Raw genomic sequence first — 16,645 nt, forward strand, 5'->3', positions numbered from 1 at the left:
GCCAATCAACCAGTAGCCCGCACATGCTTTGAGTAATGTCGTGTTGCTTTATATCTCTTAATGCAATTGGAAAAGGGCTACACTTCTTGCTTAAAAATATTTCAAAATACTGCATGTCAGTAAAAGTATACAACAGTGAAAAATACATGAAAAAATGTCAATAATGAAAGTTATTTACTTTGTTATGGCACAAAAAAACTCATTACTCAACATCGTAATGAAAATTATGTCAATTGAATGCATAAGGACTAACCATGATCAGTACAATATGAAAATATTTCAATATATAATTTATTAATTCTCAGAAATAAAAGACCAAACAAACAAGTTTTATGAAAAGAAAAGGCCAATAAGAACAATTGTTCAGTCTTTTCCAGCTCTGTGAGGTAAACATAACTGCAGCATTAATATAAAGAACAAGCCAATCTAGTAAAAAATCAGGAACTAAAGTCTTCAAAACCAAGTTGTTTAGATTGATAATTGAAGAAAACTATATCTTGGATTGTTCTACCCAAGAACCCAATATTACAGAAGGCTAAGAGTACCAACCATTTCTTTGAATCATCATACTTTAAGGTGCTAGAGATCGAAACACGAGCAGAATCAACATTCCTTAACGAGCCACTCCTGACACTCCATTCAATCTGCACAGAAGCAATTTCAGGTGCTCATGCTTCTTGCCACCAGTTGTGGGGTGCTTCCATCAGCTTAAAGGGACCAAATGAATAAGCCAACAACAACCCAATGCAAATAAGGAATAGCAAAATTCAATAAGCACATCAAATATTAAAAGTGAAAAGAGGTTCAAGAAATATTCCAAATGGCAGAGACACCATACCACATACTTCTCTATATTTGCAAGTTCACGCATACTGCAGTTAAGGAATATGTAGAGAGATGGAGGCTCATTAGACTTCCATCTATCTGCAGTTCAAGTATCAAGTCATCGTGCATTATTATTAATTTTGAATTTTTGATACATTCTCTCATCCCTAAGTTTTGAACATGATAATTTGGAAAAAATTATTGACTTAGTACAATATCCTAATGCCATTTTCCCCAAAGAACAAACCTTCATTTTCATCTTCAAAATCAAAATCAAGGGTGCTCCTAACGGATCGGAAAAATGAAGTCATAGGTCCAGCATGGACATATCTAAGGAACCAATGGTAATGCCATCAATCTGAATGCACAACAAAAATGACACTTCAAAATAAGAAAGATGTAGGAAAATAAGATAAATCCATTAGAAAGATGGGGAAAAATCATAATAAGTGTATTTTCATTACCGAATCTAGAGCTGATTTGAACAACTCGGAGGCTCTGCGCTTTTCTGGCTTATCAGGGAAGACCTACAACCAGGAACATATATCATAAGATCTTCTCCAGAAAAACAAAAGGTGAAAATTTATTCATAAAAATAAATATTTCTTCTAAGTAAGGATGGGACGAAAATAATGCATCTTCTTACTAAGCAAGCTCGGGTCTCCTGTTTCTCCTGGAGCTTTTTCACAACAGCCAATGCGAGTTGAATGTTGGCATCAATGAACTCATCTGAAGATCCCTTGAAATATTTAGGAATTTGAGACAATTATGTGGAATGCTTTGAGACGCATGCCTCATAAAGGTCACGTAACCGTGAATTAGAACAATGCCTCTTGAAGCATGAAATTGATGTTAGCCTAACATAAAGCATAGACATGAAAATCAACTAAATGGACTTATATGTCGACACACATGAACTGTGCTCACAATCAATAATAATTAATAAGTGAAATGTCATTTTAGATCAGAATTCAAGTTAGCCGTGCGCCATATCTTAAAATGTTATGTTATTAATTGTGACAATATACGCAAGTGCATCTAAGAATATGAAGCTAAGTACTAATGAAGACAAAGTAAAAGTTGACAAGTTAAGGCACTCTCAACTATCACTAATAGCACTACAATTAGATCAAAAGCAGTTCAGTCATTAGATCAAACACCTCATCTGCACAAACACAACATTGAGCACACATATCTACCTAATTATCCACTGAGACTAATTAACAAACATTTGATGTGCATGTTAGGTCAAACCAACAAATAAGCAAACCGTCGAACACTTGGTGTGCTCAGCGAAATTCATAGAGGAAAGGGAAGAAGAAAAAGAAAAACTCACGAGTATTTCTCTGAATTCTGTTTGTTCAGCAATCCAGATTAACAATCTAAACATTTTTCAACAAATAAGCAATTCTGTTTGCAAAATGTGCACACCTGAAAACCAAGCTCTCATAATCATTAGTAGAGAACAGAATGCAAAAAATCAAGAAATGAATTTGATTTCAGGAACAGGCAACAAATTATCCACAACCCTATTTCCACAAATCACACCATTTATTTGTTAAAAAATAAAAGAGGAACAAATACTAGTGATAAATCAAAGTGATAATAATAATAAAATTATTATCCAAAAAAAATTGTGTTGAGGGTATTTTTGTCCAAAAAAAATTAAAATGGATGATTTTAATACAAAAAAACTTTAAGGACGATTCTAAATAAAAAATTAGATGAGGGACGGTTTCAATTTTCAGCCTCAACATTAGGGACCAAAATAATACTTACCCCATTTTTTTAAAGCAGGGGTAGTTTAGGAATTAAATTAAAAATTTAAATAAAAAAGACGATTTTAATACGAAAAAAACGTTAAGGACGATTCAAAATCGAAAATTAGATGAGAGACGGTTTTGATTCTGGCGCTAAACTTTTGGGACCAAAACCACACTTACCCCTAATAATAATAACCTTAATTTTCCAGGGTAATCTAAAGTTGCATCTAAGAGAACAACCCAAGCATCTTCCATTGTGTGCCTAGAACCCTTATCCTCAGCTGCATCAACATCAATTTTGAAAGAAGCTTTGACAACCGAAGAATCTTCCGTCTTTGGCTTCTTCGAGGGAACATCAACAAGATCATCGCCTTCCATATCAGCTTCGCGCTTTTTGGGTTCAACTTCCATCGTGACAATTTTGCCCTCTGGTTTCGTCCATTTTCGCTCTTACAAATTCCAATTACGACAACAAAAGGTTGAAGGTTAAAATCGTTAAAAAGTGAAAACCCTAAGCCTACTACAATGATCTCCAATCTCTCCTACTCACCTATAGTTTACAGTAGTAATAATTAATAAAAGGGGAGAAGAAGGAGAAGGTAGCTGCGGCAGTTAGGGTAACCGTTGGTGGTGCTGTGGGTGAGCAAAGGAGAAGAAGCTCATCGACGGAGAGGAGAATGCTATGTTGAGCTTGTTTAACTTGGTGCTGTGAATGAACAGAGCTTGGGCACAATCGATCATAAAATGCAGAATATAACATTTTCGACAGAAAATTTTAAATTACAGACGGATTTTTCGTCTGTAACCATTTTCCACAAGAAAAAATTTAATTTTTTTGACGAAATTATCAATGGATTTTCTTTTTCTTCTGTCATTTATGCTAATTCATTTTTTTGTTTTCCGACAAAAAATTCCTTTGAAATTCCGTCTGTATTTCCATGGGATAAAATCCGTTGGAAATATGCGTCTGTAATAACTAATTTTCTAGTATTGAAGAGAGATTGGGAAGGCAGGAAAGGGATTGTTAGGGGGGTGTTCTACTTATCAGGAGTTGAGATTATGACTGATTGAATTGAGGGTGATGATATGGAACAATGCTAGGTGGTGTGAGAGAAAGATGGAACAGCAATAACTTGAGGTTCTGAGAATAGACTAGGACTGGATGGTATTGAAGACTCCTTTTGAGCAGGAAAATGAGTCGAATAATTAAATCAAAGTTCATCAAAGATAACATTCCTGGAGAAATATAACTTACCATCTGGAGACAAGCACTTATAGCATTTATGGCAATTATCATAACCAAGAAAAAGACATATATGAGACTTAAAATCAAATTTCTGTTTATTATATAGTTTAAAATAAGGATAACAAGCACAGCCAAATACTTTGAAGAAACTATAATCCGGTTGTTTGTTATACATTTTTTCAAAGGCTGATAAAGAGCGAAGAACAAGTGTAGGTACTATTGATCAAATAAACTGATGCTTGAAAAGCATCATCCCAAAACTGAAGAGGTAAGTCTTCTGTAACTAATAATGAAAGACCTATTTCTGTCAAATGTCTATATTTTCTCTCAATAATCCTTTGATGTTGATGTGTGTAAGGACATACTAGTCTATGTACAATTCCATTGTCATTCAAATAATTTCTAAAGGCATTTGAGCAAAATTCTAAGCCATCATCGATTTGTATGGATTTAAGAGCATGACCAGTTTGTTTTTCAAAAATAATTTTATATTGTTGGAAGGCACTTAAAGCTCCAGCCTTATTTCTAAGAAGAGAAATAGAAGTAAATCTGGTATAAACATAAACAAAACTAATATATTAATATCTGAATCTATTTCGAGAGACAATGAAAGCTGGTCCTCAAATGTTAGCATAAACCAACTCTAGAGGGTGATTGTAAACAGTGACAAAATTCTTAAATGGTAATTGATGTAATTTGGACATAAAATATAATTCACACACATTAAATTGATCTGATGCTACAGAATAGAAAATTTGAGATTTATTAAGAGTATTCAATACAGTTTGCATAGAAGGGTGTCCCAATTATTTATTCCACATTGTTATTGAATTCAATGGTTTATCAACAGCTACCATTGCAGTTTTTGATGTTACAATTGAAGGGGGGTGAAGTGTTTAGGAACATACAAAGATGAAAAAACATAAATTCCATTTCTAGTAACTCCTTGTATAAGATGTGTCTTGGTAACCTGATCACGGACAGAATAATGATGAGGCCAGAATTAAAAGAAAATCGAATTGTCAGCTGCAAATTTGGATACACTTAAAAAATTTTGTATAATTTGTGGAACAAGCAACAAATTATTCAATTTGAAGAAAATATTAGTATTAGAATCAATTAAGATAAATGAACCAGAGTTAGTTATAGCAATACCTTCACCATTATACCTATGTAGAGATTATTAGACCCCGTTTGAATCTCTGCAGCTTGAATGAGATTAGTTGGTTCAGCTAGCACCAGAATTAGGATATATATCAAACTGATTGTGGGGTTGTTGGGGTTGCAAGAAATGCTCGAGGTTGATGAAATGAGGATGGAGGAACTGGTGGTTGAAAGGATTGTATGGAGGTAGTAGCATTAGGGGACTCATCATATTGCTTATCAAATCTGTAACAATTTTTTTTTGTTACATATACTTTTTTTTATAATACATATGTATGTATTTTTTTTCTGTTGGAATTTATATTGACTTAGTTGGACTTAGTTACAAAAACAACTATACATATAACATCACTCAATTCTAATATTGATCACATTTTTTTATATATTCTTTTTTCCAATTGTACAATATAATCACTAAAAATAAGTTCGTATAAGAACACATATTAAAATACAAGATGATTTTATATTCGTAAATATAATTAAATTTTATAGATGAGATAATCAAATTTTATAAATAATTTAATTAAACTTGATCTAATGCTTAAAACCAAATTTTATCAATAATATAATTAATTAAATTTATCTTTTTTTTTCTTTTTCTTTTTTTTTGCGTATAAACATAGTGATGAAGGTTTTTTTTTTAATTTTCAGTGAAGATCATAACCCCCAAATTTTTATAAATAATTAGCAATTTTATTATATAAAAAAAAGCAAATTTAGTTTTTTTAGTGAAATAAATTAGAAAATTTTCAATCTTAAGCGTTACAAACTAAATAAATTTTGTTTAATTGGATTAAATCTTATCCTTCCGCATTAGGCTTATTATGTTCAACTCCACTTTCTGCATTTGTTCAACAATTTTTGTATCAAACATTAACCTCTTGAATTTAGATTGGAATGGATATTCACAAATTAAAAATCTTGTTAGTTTATTCATATAAATTAAAATCTCATTTTAAAAACCAACTTGAGTTGATATAATAGTTAGATTATTAGTCTGTTTAAATAAGTATTAGGAGTTTAAATCTTGTCTTATATATGCAGTAATTCATTAACTAGTGACAAACTCTTAAATGAAATTCAGATCCACAACGGATGGATCCTTGACCTAGTAAGTTAGAATATACCGTAGAAAATAAAAAAAAAGAAAATAAATCTCCGTTGCAATTAGCTGCAATACAATATTTACAAAGTAGTTACATTTCTGATTGATTATACCTAATATATATAAATCACTATAGGACGTAGAGTCTTATAATTTTACACAAAATATTTTAGAGGAGAGCGCTTTATGTAAAGATTTTAGTAGGTTGAAACTGCTTAATTGTGATGCAATATATTATATATGTGTAAAACAATGTGCAGAAACAACTAGTCTCTATTACGGTTTATGAACGGACATAAACTGCTATATTTTGTCATGGTTTATATAGAGGCTTATATAAATCCGCGCGATTCTTAGTCACAAATTATTCGTTTGAGTCGTTTTCAAGGCCATGGATTCCTTACTCCTACTTTTATGTATGAGTACGATTAACCATCATCAAAATAATTACAAAATATACCCATTTTTTTTGAAAAAATTATTAATTAGATTTTAATCCCTCGAATTTTTGGTTTTTTAACTTTTTCCCTTTTTTTTATTTCAGATTCAGAGAACCCTAGTAGAATGGAAGTTCTGGACCCTGTACCTTACGGCTTGCGGAAGAGCTATTCGTTACTATAGATGCATCTGATCTGAGCAGCGGATCATGATGCCGGGGAGTTGTTCACAGCGAAAGAAGTTGGGAAATGCTAAGGTTTTTCTTCCAAATTCAATCACTGTCATTCTCTAATCCTCTTTCTCTTCTCGTTCGCTTATCCTCGCCGCCACAACACACCTCAGATGATGCGAGGACTAATCTGCCGCCGCCACGCAAAATGCCGTTTTTGCTCCTGCGAGCTTCTCCTCCTTCCTCGAGCTTTTGCTCTGGTAGCTTCTCCTTATCCATTAACGTGCCTTCGCCTCCTCGATCTGTTTCTCAATTTATGTTCTAACTTCTCACTTTTAGATATGTAACTAAATTCACATCCTCTTATTCTAATTACTTCAATGATTGTTATATGCTAATTATTCTAATTACATCATCTCTCAATAATGTTTTCGATTTCGATTTTGTATTCACTCTTAATTTTTTTTCTAGCATTTCATCTTTCATGAGGCTTTGATAATTGACTCGATGCTCTTTATTACTTATTTCTTCATAGTAATTTCATGGAAGTTTTATTTTGGTTCATTTTTTGTGATGTGCTGTTATCAATTTACCGAATTTAGGGTTTTCCTCTTCTTGATTTTGGTTTTGGTTCCATAGAATTTTGATTTTGGTCCTCTTCTTTGTGATTGTGCCATTACTTGATTGTTAATTTTGGTTTTGGTTCCATGGAATTTTAATTTTCTTACTGATGCAAAGGTACATAAAGCAGAACAATGGCGTTGCCCTCTGTGCACCAGATATGGGTATCAATTTCTTTCACTTCTCTACTTTCTTCGTGCACATTATTACCTCATTACTTCTTTTTCCATTAGGTTCCATCAAGAAAATAATCATTGTTTTAATATAACCGATATGGTACTATTACTTTATTGATTGTGTCAAAAGCAATTAAGAGTTAATATACAGGAGTTTTAGATATAATTGAGATGTCAGCTGAAAAGTTCGAAGAGCAGTAGCCAAATGCCTAGCAGCATTGATTGTTTCTCGCCCTGAAATGCTTTCAAAGCTATATTATGAGGCTTGTTCCAAATTGATTGACAAATTTAAAGAGAGAGAAGAAAATGTCAAGATGGATGTATTTAATACTTTCATTGAGCTCTTAGGTCAAACTGGCAATGTACCTAAAGGGCAAATTGATGCAAATTAAATGAGTCCTAGATGGTTGTTGAAGCAAGAAGTTTCAAAGATTGTCAAATCTATAAATAGGCAGTTGTATGAGAAATCTATCAAGACAAAGATTGGTGCATTTTCTGTTCTGAAAGAACTGGTGGTTGTCTTGCCAGACTGTCTTGCAGACTATATTGGGTCACTCATTCCAGGAATCAAAAAAGCATTAAATGACAAATCATCTACATCAAGTTTGAAGATTGAAGCTTTCGTATTTACTAGATTGGTATTATCTTCACACTCTCCTGATGTTTTCCACCCATATATTAAGGCTCTTTCTGCTATTATTCTATCAGCTGTTGGTGAGCGATAGTATAAAGTCATTGCTGAGGCCTTGAAGGTATGTGGAGAACTCGTACGTGTTATCCGCCCAATCATTGAGGGATGTGGATTTAATTTCAGACGGTACGTCTATCCCATTTATAATGGCATTATGTCGCGCTTAATAAACTAAGATCAGGATCATGAGGTTAAGGAGTGTTCCATCTACTGCATTGGCAACATTGTGTCAACATTTGGTGATCATCTAAATGAAGAACTACCAGCATGCCTTCCTGTACTTGTTGATTGAATGGGAAATGAGATAACCCGTCTTATAGCTGTCAAGGCATTTGCTGTCATTACTGCTTCTCCATTTTGGGTGGATCTGTCATGTTTTGGAGCATGTAATAGCAGAGTTGACTGCATTTCTACGGAAAGCTAATCGAGCACTAAGGTAGGCAACCTTAGGAACCTTAAATTCACTTATAGTTGCATATGGTGATAAGATTGGTTCTTCTGCATATGAAGTTATTATTGTAGAACTCTTGGGACTAATTAGTGATTCTCATTTACATATGATAGCTCTTGCCCTTGAACTCTGCTGCACGTTAATGAGTGACAAGAGGTCAAGTCCTAGTGTTGGTCTGGCTATTAGAAACAAAGTTCTTCCTCAAGCTCTAACATTAATTAAAAGCTCCTTGCTGCAGGGCAAGCCCTTTTGGATTTATAAAATTTTTTTGCTGCTTTAGTCTATTCTGCAAACACTAGCTTTGATTCTCTGCTGGAGTCACTACTTGTCAGTGCCAAGCCTTCACCACAGTTAGGTGGCATTGCCAAACAAGCATTGCATTCAATAGTTCAATGTGTGGCTGTTCTGTGCCTTGCTGTTGGGGATCAGAAGTGTTCGTCCACAGTAAAAATGCTGACAGACATTCTCAAGGATGACAGCAGTTCTAACTCTACTAAGCAGCACCTTGCCCTTCTATGTTTGGGAGAGATTGGTAGGAGGAAGGATCTTAGTGCACATGCTTATATAGAAAATATTGTCATTGAATCCTTCCAATCTCTTTTTGTTTGAACTTTGCTCTTGTTCATTTTTTTAGATTAAGATAGATCAATTATATCTTATAAATTCAGGATATGTTTGAACTTTGCTCTTGTTCATTTTTTGGATTAAGTTATATTGTATCTATCATACTCAGCAATAATTAGTTACGGGAATATATAGGTTATGAATAATTTATATTAATTGATAAAGTAAAGGAAATTAGTAATATAGAATTGTAATATATAGAAGAAGGATAAATTAGTGTATAAACTAATGAAACATAGCTTAGTAATTTGTCTTTCAAAGAAAATATTAAAAATATCTAAAAAGATAGTTTCTCATTCCCAAATGTCTTCATGCTCTGCTTCCACCTTGCTCCTATATTGCCAAGCATTTTCTTAGATTATGAGACAAATTGTTGTACTCCTCTAAAACCATATCCACGGCAAGTCTCATTCGTGTGGAGTTGTTAATCTGCTTAAAGCACCAACAATATAATTCTAATTAGAAGTGTGTTGAAAAAATTATGTTAAAAATACTTTGATATAAATATGATCTGAATATTAAAGTCATCTTATAAGTACATTCTCTCATCCAACTGGTCACCCAAACTCTGCTATCATTTCTAAGATATAAAGCATTCAACAAATAGTTATTATATACATATAAGATATAAACTATTGAACGAGTTATGATATTTAAAAAAAAATTTAAATATTAGACTTACGATCTATTTTTTTTGAATGGGTAGGCCAAAAGGTGTGATAGGCCAAAAAGTGGAGCAATCTACAACTTTAGACTTATGATCATAAAAAATATAATCATCTAATATCGCTTCTAAATAAGTTGCTTGTACAAGAATGAATTATAAATGAATTAAATTGACTAAGAGTACTAGTTACAACAAAAGGTTATTTAAATTGTTAAATTGTTAAACGATTCTAGATGATTGAGTACTGATTTAGAACAAATAATTACCACTTTAATTGCGTTCCTTTTGCGTTGTTGATGTTTTCCGACACAAGGACAGTGAATCCAATAAGATTAGGCGACAACTCGTAAAGTCAACAATAACCAAATACCAATGTTGTTCCTCATAGATAGGGATAAAAACCTGCAATAAACCTTAAACCATTATAAACATTAAAAAAAATATAATAGTATATTAATAGGAAACAAATTGGTCACTTGTACCCTAATGACGTGGCTAACTTTCAGTGACATATATGCTCTAAGGAAATCAAGGATAACCTCGGCTGGTTTGTATTTATCGCTTAAAGCATATCGCTGCAAACAAAAAAATATTGTTAAATGAAAATATGTTTTCAATTTAACAACTATTTTTGAATTGATAATTTAATTATACACTTTACTCGTGTGAGTACATAGCATGGTCTAGTCTAGAAAAAAGAACTTTATAAATTAGTATATCCACTCAAACTATTAGACAAAAATATTAACTATAATTTAAAAATATTATAGGGATAACTTTACTGCAAAATATTCAGGCATGAACCAGTAAATTGGATCTTCATTCCTATGACGAAATACACGTGTCATTATAAGTGCTACCAGGTTTATAACCTACAATATGTTAAAATTATATGTAAAATATGTTTATAGGTAAATAGAGGCTTAAAAATATAATTATAAGAAAAAGTATAATATGCATTGACCTCTATACTTACTCGTGATTCGACACATCTCTCCAGTATAAGACATCTAAATGTACTTCTATAACCTTTTTCATCTGAGATTATCAACTTTTCAGAACTGCCAAAGTCATAAAATGGTTAGCTGGGAGAATCATAAAATTTTTAAACCATTATATATTACACATAATCATAAACCACACGTACGGATCTAACATATCCGAAAAAATATAGGCTGCAACATCAGCTTGAGAATCGGTTAACATCATCAAAGTTGTAGGCTCAAATGCAATAAGTGTCCATCACTACAGTTAAAAAAATAGTTTCAAGATTACACTAAAAATAAAGAAAAAAAAAGTAAAAGAAAGAAGAAAAAAATAAGGTTACCTTTAGCAGTATAGCTCCTTCTCTAACATTTGGTTGTCCATTAGATGGAGTTGTTGCTTCACGAGTAATATCCGAGTGGAATAACATTTTGGGTTGAATTGGCAGGATACTAGTAAGATCACTAGTTTTAGTACTCTCCGAAGATTGCACAACTCCAGGAGGATCCAATATCGAACTACTATTTGTGGAAGTTATCTATTATGCCATGATCATATCAATTTTTTGGTATAGAACATGAATGACTGATTCTAAGTTTTTTATCCTTTTTGTTATATCGTTAAACATATTTTTGACCTGCATATTTTTTATTGGAATAATCTTTTACTACTCACTCAAATAGTATTTTGTCTTGTGTTGTACCATATAACCCTTAGGATGAATATATAGCAAATTCGGTTATAAAAGATAAGATAAGATAAAAATAATATAATTTTAAAATATTTTATTTCTATCTTTTTTAAAAAAAATTATCTAATTAGAATAAGATAAAAAGAAGTTAAGAATAATAAGATTATATAAAATAATCTAATTTTTATTTTTTTTAAAAAGCTAATATTTAATATATAACCTCAAATTTATTATTATTTTAATACAAAATAAAAGGATAGTAATTTTGACCGTGAAAAGTTGTTAAATTTTGGATAAATTTTGATTTTTAATTTAAAGTTAAATTATAAATTATTGGTTATCATATTTAAATTATTAAAAGAGAATTAGTTGTGTGAAACATAATCTTATTCTTATATATAAACACTCAAGTATAGAACACTATTAATTATCTTTACTAAAACTAAAATTACAATCTAGTAGAGCAATAAAAGAAAAAGCAGTAGACGATCACATTGGATCTTCTTCGATGAAAATTATTGAAAATTCTCTGTTGAAATAAATACAACATGCAATAGAGGTAATGTATCCAACTCGTGATAAATTACAATGTTATTTATATATACCAATGCTAATTTTCTTTTTATAATGTAGTCTTTATCCAAGAGAGTTAATGAGATGGAGAAAGCAATGTGGATGGTGAAGAAGTCACTTGATAAATTAACCACCCTTCAATGTAAAACTGATGAGAAGCATGAGAAATTCGACAATACGAACCTATATGAGATGAAGAATAAATCTTGTGGTGATGTAACAAAGAAAAACTCTTGTCTGTTGCAAGTAAAGTCTGAACATTGTATGTTTATGAATTTATGCGACGAAAATAAGGACGTTGAAATTTTGTACAATCTGCCACCATCGTCCCAGAAAGGGACGCAAACATGCCTGAATGGAGAAGAAAAATTGAAGCCAAAGTCAAGATTGAGTTTTCAAAGAAATAGCAAAACTAATAAAACTGTACAAGAACATCCGAGTACGTTTGTAAGGCAAAAGGACAAATTGGCAAGAGTCAATAATCCACCATCTATCCAAAACATAGCATTTGCACGACCAGCTAAAATGCCAAAACTTGAGCACAAAGGTCAACTATCAAGCAAGATGGCAGAAACTAGAGTACGCAAAGGGCCTTTAACTTTCACCATAGACAATGCACGGTTAACGACCTCTGCGAAACAAAAAATAGCTTTCAAGTCAACTTCTATCCCAAAGGTATTTGATTTAGTTAAAAATAATTTATTGGCATAGTATTCAAATACGTATATTGTGGATAACCTTTATGTTTTGTGCAGAATTTTAATTGTTCATTCAAACCACCATAAGATATGAGGTTGAGTGAGGATTTGGTTAATATGGCTATGTACAACTTTGCTGCTGATAATGATATAGCGTGAGCATTATTTTTGTTATCTTTTATTTTTAATTTTAGTTATCTCTGTGACTAATATGTTGGCTTTGTATTAAAGAGGATTTGGTTCATGTTCACGATACAACTACAACTAGAGAAGATCTGTTCTATCTCGTACCTAGAAAGCAAGTGCTTGAACTGGTAATAAAGCTGATGGCATTGAAGATAACATCAAATATTAGCATGACCAAATTAAAGAATATTTGGTCCCTTCCACTATCATTTGCGGTAAGTCAAAATCTTGATTTGCTCATTTTAACTAAGTAAAATAAATAATCATTATGCTCAAACATACTTAGGATGACGAGTCGTTACATATGGAGGATCATGACCTACTGAAAAAATATACACATTATATGCCACCAACCTGTGACCTTCAATTTGTAAGTTCTCATTAATTATTAGAATATTTTTGTTACAATAAAAACTACTCAAACTTGTACTTATACATATTACATCCTATTTGTTATACAGATATATGTCCCAATCAAAGAGAATAATCACTGGTATCTAATGGTAATGAGCATTCCTGACAAAATACTTTATCATTTAGACTCTCACTATAAGGTTGAAGAGGATGAACCACGCAAGCATCATATTAGAAATATAGTAAGTTCTCCTACTATAGAAACAAAGCTAATAATAACATTACTTCGAATAATAAAGCACAATATTCTTATTACAGGGAGTGGCTCTTTCTGAAATAATATTTTCAGAGAAGTATGCAGAATGTGATATACAAGAAATAGTGAGTTTCGAGAGCTGGGATGTCCGTAGGGCAATAGGTATTCCTAGGTGCACAAATAGGTAATTATTCAAATTGTTGGTTATTTAATATATATATATATATATATTGCTTTCGACGGCCTTATGTTGTATTATATGATACGTTTTCACACAGCAACGATTCAGCTGTATGGGTTATGCAACGGATGGATGTGCAACAGAAATTCATTCCTGTGGTCTCCCCAAAGGTAACTTTAACATAGAGAATATCGCTTTTTAATTACACTAATACATGTGTTAACGTTTAGTAAAATACATTACAGCTGCATGAGAAAAGGAGTAGAATGTATTTAGCATTGGATTTCGTCACCAGAGATTGGAATAAGATACATGCAGATGTTAACAAGAGGTTTCAATTATGGTGGCTTATGATACACCCATAGCATCTTTACTGAAATTGGAAAGAATTATTCATGTCTTCTTGTTAGACGTACTAAAATAGATGAATTTATTAATTATATATTTTTTATTTCTCTCGTTGTGTATCACTTTTTTGTTATCTTATTAAGAACTTATAATTTTGAATAAAACTCAAAATCATCAATGCTATTTAACTCATTTTTTTTCAATTTTTTTATGATGAGCTCTTCTTTATTAAAGTAAAAAAATAAATTGTATAATATATATTTTACAACTAAAACAACAAAATTACTTGAAATCTTGAAATTTAGATAATAATGATTCATTCACTAATCATGCTCATTATTCGATTTCTGATTTGGGTGGGCAAATTATTCCCCATTCAGCCATTCCAGCCCAGCTACCTCCTCGTCAAAAGACTCATTCAAAATCCAAGTCCATTCACACCACAAAACCTAGTCCTATCACAAACTGAATGTTTAATTACTATTAAGCTCTGAGTTTTCATCACAAGCACATGAAGGGTGCTAAAAAATATTCATCCCACAAAAAAAGTGTATAAAAAATCACTTAACAAAATCTCTTTTTATCAATCTTCTATTCCCTTGGACATTTTGTACCATAGTCCATTGCATCCAACATGGATATCTAACCATCAAGCCGACAACAAAATCTATATCAAATTCCGTAACTTTACATGAATTATTATTGAAGGAGGGAGGGAGCAAGGTTAAAGGTTAAAAAGGCAAAAAGATAATTAGAAGAGCTAGGCTTTTACTCCCTACTCAGTCTTTGAGTTGCGCTGCAAAATCAATTAGCTGCAAATTCTGTTTTGGCTCACTTTTATTTGACAAAACAATCTTACTTCTTTCAGTTTGATGCTTCGTCTCAATAGGACCTTTATCACTAGTCCTCTTATTCGGGATTTGAAGGCACTTTAAGAGAATCCTCACTAGTTCCCAGTACACAAATTTTAAGAGAAAATGATACTGTAATTAGCAAATATGGAATTGGATCAGTTAATTTAGAAAGACATCTAGCCGCAATTAAGCATGATTCAAATGAAACCAAAACACCTGAAACTCCAAAGGTTGTAAAGTTTTAACAGATTAAGCTATAATTCTATCAAAACTAGAGAGATGGATTAAAAAGTAAACATTTCTTTTCCTAATAGGATTTTAGCAACACCATCTCATCATACTCTAACCATAATCTGAGGAAATATAAGTTTGTGGAACCCATGTTTTCTGATCAGTGAATTCTGGATTAGACGTGCATCATTTTATACATAATTATGTAAAGATATTGACTTTCATCCATAACAATATTACGTGCCACACCAAAGGAGATGGATACTTGCAACTACCTTTAATTCAAACATATTCTCGGCACTCAAAAATTAGTGGTAACATAAGGCATATTCATCATTCAAAATACAAATAACCATAGGTTAAAGACATTCACCAATAATCAAACAGAGGTGGTAGAAGCAGCCAAGCAAGACTTCAAACTTTGTTTCATAATAGTAAATAGCAGTAGTCTAACATGTAACAAACATAATATTTGAATAGATCAATGTGACAAAGAACACAACAAATCCACTAACGAATGTAGGATAGTGAAGTTTTCTTTTTTCATTTCTATGATGGAATAAAAAAGCAAATGCTTCACATTATAACAATCTCGGACGATGCACGGAGCACACTAGGCTGAGCCGAAAGGTCTGAAACACAAGGGAACGAGAAAAGTGTTAACACGAAGGATGGCAATCCATTGTGCAAAAAAGGTGTTTGTTGATTGTGAAGGAGGTGACTAAAGGTTAAAGGTTAACCTAATGTAACTGTAGCATAAGAGAATTGGACAGTAGAGAACTGCAAATAGAGGCTTTGGCTGCCACAAACCGGCAGACTAGCTATAGCCAAAGAATACTGCAGCTCCCAATATATGCAAACCAGATAATGTAATCTACATGATTCTATTCAATGGACAACATGATTAAACTTCTAGAACAATTTGGATCCACCAAGAAAGTGTAATGCTGCAAATATTATCCTAATAATGGGTTTCAATGACATGGATTTTGGTCCAGTTCAGAGTCAATTCAATGATACACCAAAGAGAATGCAAAGCAAAGTCCCCAATTCGATTTACCCAACTATGAATTAGCAATCATTACCACTACCAAATGAGCCCCTCACTCCACCCGATGTCTTTTTGGGATGAATTTCGAGTCTTTGCCAGCTGTGTGAACTCTTCTTGGCCATCACTACCTGAAGGCAAAAGAACCATGAAAGGATTCACCATAAACTAGCATCAAGCCATAACAAGAGTACAAACCTCAACCTTTAGTCATAAACACGAACAACAACAACCATCGCAAAAGCTGAGTTCCAATAAGATTAAATATAACAAAAATAAATTAAAAAAAGCACCAATCCCA

At 32.3% G+C, this 16,645-nt stretch overlaps 2 long non-coding RNA genes and 1 pseudogene across 2 annotated transcripts; 1 reads left to right on the forward strand and 2 right to left on the reverse strand.

The window, feature by feature from the left end:
• Window positions 1–838: 838 nt before the first annotated feature.
• Window positions 839–1,603, reverse strand: LOC140184298 (uncharacterized). The gene is made up of 4 exons (XR_011880724.1): window positions 1,472–1,603; window positions 1,290–1,352; window positions 1,073–1,183; window positions 839–924 (listed from the first exon to the last, which is right to left on the reverse strand). It is a non-coding gene; the product is annotated as an uncharacterized lncRNA (long non-coding RNA).
• Window positions 1,604–4,571: 2,968 nt separating this feature from the next.
• Window positions 4,572–5,230, reverse strand: LOC140184299 (uncharacterized). The gene is made up of 2 exons (XR_011880725.1): window positions 4,990–5,230; window positions 4,572–4,804 (listed from the first exon to the last, which is right to left on the reverse strand). It is a non-coding gene; the product is annotated as an uncharacterized lncRNA (long non-coding RNA).
• Window positions 5,231–7,440: 2,210 nt separating this feature from the next.
• On the forward strand, window positions 7,441–9,258 carry LOC112794718 (cullin-associated NEDD8-dissociated protein 1-like; annotated as a pseudogene).
• The last annotated feature ends 7,387 nt before the right edge of the window (window positions 9,259–16,645 follow it).

Source organism: Arachis hypogaea, chromosome 4, assembly GCF_003086295.3.
Source record: "Arachis hypogaea cultivar Tifrunner chromosome 4, arahy.Tifrunner.gnm2.J5K5, whole genome shotgun sequence".
NCBI classification, from domain to species: domain Eukaryota; kingdom Viridiplantae; phylum Streptophyta; class Magnoliopsida; order Fabales; family Fabaceae; genus Arachis; species Arachis hypogaea.